Source organism: Carlito syrichta, unplaced genomic scaffold (genome assembly GCF_000164805.1).
Source record: "Carlito syrichta isolate Samal-C Ts95f unplaced genomic scaffold, Tarsius_syrichta-2.0.1 Scaffold117897, whole genome shotgun sequence".
In the NCBI taxonomy this organism is placed as follows: domain Eukaryota; kingdom Metazoa; phylum Chordata; class Mammalia; order Primates; family Tarsiidae; genus Carlito; species Carlito syrichta.
In genome coordinates this window covers 350,089-353,912 of record NW_007061993.1, presented here as the reverse complement: position 1 = coordinate 353,912, position 3,824 = coordinate 350,089, and positions in this window count along the sequence as shown.

The window sequence follows — 3,824 nt, the reverse complement described above, 5'->3', positions numbered from 1 at the left end:
GGGCAGGTGGGGCTGCATGCCTAACAGGGACACTTCCTCCTCATACACAATTGGAATACCCACACCAACCGACCACGAACTCAGCCGCAAAGAAACCCTCACACCCCAAAGAGTCACATTGTTCAGAGTCCACTGTGACTAAGGAAATTAGAAAAACAGCCAATGATAGTAAAAGAAGTCAAACCATTCAGAAGCTAAAAGACACACTCCATGTTAATTCACGGGTTAAAGAGGAAAGCCAAAATGAAACAAAGATATTTAGAACAGAATTATGATGAACACAGCACATGTCAGAATTTCTGGGATGCAGTTAAAGTTGTACCTAGAGGGCAATTTATAGTCTTAAGTGAGGTTTTTTTAGGAAAGACTCCAGCCTTAAAAATTTTAAGTTGCGGAAAATAAATCCTTAGGAAGGACACATTTATTTATTTATTTTTTTGAGTTGGAGTCTCACTCTGTCGCCCAGAGTGGAGTGCAGTGGCATGCTCTCGGCCACCGCAGCCTTGACCTGCTGGGCTCCGGCGATCCTTCCGCCTCAGCCTTCCAAGTTGCTGGAACTACAGGCACGCGCTACCATCCCCGGCTAATTTTTTTATTTCTTGTAGAGATGAGGTCTCACCAAGTTGCCCAGGCGGGTCTCAAACCTGCGGACTCAGGCAATCCACTCACCTCAGCCTCCCAAAGCACAGAATTACAGGCTGAGCCACCGAGCCCAGCTAGGACACATTATTTAAGACTGTGATGTGCTGCATTGAATGAAAACCTGATTGCAGCAGCTTCACCAAATAGGTTTTGCCATCACGTGTAAAATCCTGAGGACTGGAATGGAAATTTCTAGGAGCTCAGGCTGGTTGGCCGTCCTCAGCATATCACAGGATGGCTGCTGCTGCTCCAGGGGTCACATGTCCCTGGGGAAGGGGCAGGTGTCAAGCTGGCAGAAAAGCAATCGTGTCAACATAAATCCCACATGGAGACATCTGCTGAGGTACAGTGATTGCACTCTCCTTGCCCAGAAAATAGGTATTTCAGCTGAGCACATGATCAACAAAATGAGAAATCATCATAAGGACTAATGTGGCTTCAGGTAACAATATGACACAGAACAGTGGCTCTAACAAGATGGAGGTTGATTCTCTCAGAGGCTCAGGGAGGTATGAAGGGCCACTGGGACTCTTCCCTCTGGGGTTCTGTGTCCTCTACACAGGACACTGCCCTGGTTTTAGCCCTCTGGTCACATTCCAGTTGCAGGAAGAAGAAAAGGACAGGAGAAGGGCTGGCCTTGAACCTCGAAGGATACTTCCCCAAAGCGTCCTGCAACTTTGAGCTACAGCCCCAAAAGCAGACATTGATGGGTCTTTTAGGGTGGCCCTAGCCCTGATAAGTGCAGGGGCTCTCCCCTAAGGCAGGAGAGAAGTGGGTCTGGGGGCCTGGGGAGCCAGTGGGCTGCCATGATGGGGAAGGCAGCCAGCCAAACCTGCCAGAGCGCATGGGGGAGACACAAACACCAGTAGTCGGTTGCAGATGAAGAGGGACACAAGAGGGCCCTGAGCAGAGGACAGGCAGGAGAGGAAGAGAGCTAGTGGAAGTTACAGAGTTCCGGTTCAGTTTAAGCCATCAAATCCACAGACCCACATGAAGCAGATGTGAAAACACAAACTCCTGATGGGGTGACCGGGACAGTGGAAGGGGAGGGAGGCAGGAGTAGCAAAAAGCCCTGGGAGCTGGCCATGACTCAGCCGTGTGTGCGTGCGTGCATGTGTATGCACAAGTGTGCACATGTGTGTGGAGCCACTTCATGACAGGTAACTGTTTCCTCCCCAAATCTTTACGCACATGCACACACAGGCATGCCTTTGTAAACACATACACCAGCGCATTGAGAGACAAACTAAACAATCTGTACCAGACAAAGGGGAATCCATGTTCTCTTCAGTCTATTAATTTTTAACAACGATGACATCTTTTAAGAGGCAGGCAGGGATCTCAGCAATACGAGGCCAGAATTAGCAGGTACAAGAACCAGCTGGAAATACGGTATGCAGGGAAACATAGAAGGAGAAATAGATACGGGTCCAGCTGTGAGTGTCGATGAGCTATGAGGTCGGGGTGCAGCTCCTGGAGGCTTTGGGACAGGACAAATGAAGTAGGCATTGTCAGTGCTAACACCGCAGATGGGGGCTCTGGGAGGGAAGAGTGGGGAAGGTGCTGAAATCATTAGGTTTTGAAGACTTGTGAATGAGGGGAAGATTTGAGATCTCCGAGTAGAAGGACTCAAGTGTCCAGGGGAATAGATGTTTACATGTATCCTTAGAGTCCTCAACATGGTACATGATACAATACATGATGAAGCTAATGGGGAACTCCAAAAGCCGTTCCAGGAGATACCCTGCAGACTGAGCTACAGGAGAGCAGGGACCAGGCGACAGCAGAGGTGAGGGCACACGAAGACATCAGCGTGTGGAGGGAGGCTACTTGCATTTCATGTATGGTAGAATCATCACTTAGAAGAACAGGGCAAACACGTCTCCCGAAGCCCAGAAATCATCAGAAGGAGTCGCAAGCAAGGTCCTCTGGACACCCTGGAGGAAGTATTCCCCATAAAGAAAGATAACCAGAAATCATACCAGATGTGTGGGAAAGCCCACGGTTGGGTAAAGCTGAGTCTAGTTCCCCATGGATAGAAGGGCCAAGCCCTCCACCCTAACAGACTGCGTCTGCAGCAACACAGACCAACATCCGGATACTTCTGGTGTGGCTGGTGCTGGAGGGCACAGCTCCCGGGAGTCCGCTGAGGCGCCTATTTCTCTTGGAGGTGGGTGTCATGGCTGAGATGCTTTTCAGGTCAGTGTATTAAGCTCCTGAAAGACATAAATGCATGATTTCAGTCAGGAGAAGACACCGGGAGATCACAGTCAGACGTGTAATTTCCAGGGCAGCCAGCCACATCAAGTTTTCCTCTGAGGAAGGGACAGATAAACAGTAAGGGATGGTCCCAATATATGCCAATGCCACAGAAATGGCAATAAATATAAGTGGGATTCACTTGTCAAAAGACAAATTCTCCACATTGCATTTAAAGACAGGTTACAGTGTTCTGCTTCCAGCCATGTGGCATAACCAATCCCAGACCAAAAGCAACCGCCAAGCTGGGCAAAATAGAGGAGGCAGCTGTTCTCAGCATCTCCACGGGAAAGGGCTGTTTCTTCCACAAATGCTGCTGAAACAACGAGATGCTTGAATCAGGAAGAGATGAAAGTCTACCCTTATCTCATGCCACACACAAAAATGAATTCAAAAGCCATCTCCACCTAAACATAGCACTAAAAGTATATTTTCTGGAAGCAAATATGGAAGAATATGTCCACAGCCTGGGGTGGGCAAAGCTTTTCTAAACAGGACACATTAGGCCATAACCATAAAGAGGGAGAAATGACACTTCATCAAAAGTAAAAGCTTCTCTTCAAAAGTCATCACTAAGAAAATGAAAACAGTCACAGACAGTGAGGAAGCATTCTCACCACATAGCTCTAACAAATGTCTCCTGCCAGAGTGTATGAATAACTCTTACAATGCATTAAAGGAAAACAATCGGGTACAATCATGGGCAAAATATTGCAACAGAAACAAAAAAACTTCACAAAAAGCAGATGTGAGCAGCTGCTGAGACCGGACAGGTGCCCGGCACCACCAGTCATCAGGGAGTTACAAGCCCAAACCCTACACACACTGCAGCAGTGAAAACACCAGGTGTCGGTGACGATGGTGGAGGAGTGTGGAGGTCCCCCGGGAGATGGTGTGGCTGTGGAGGGCACAGTCCCCTGGGA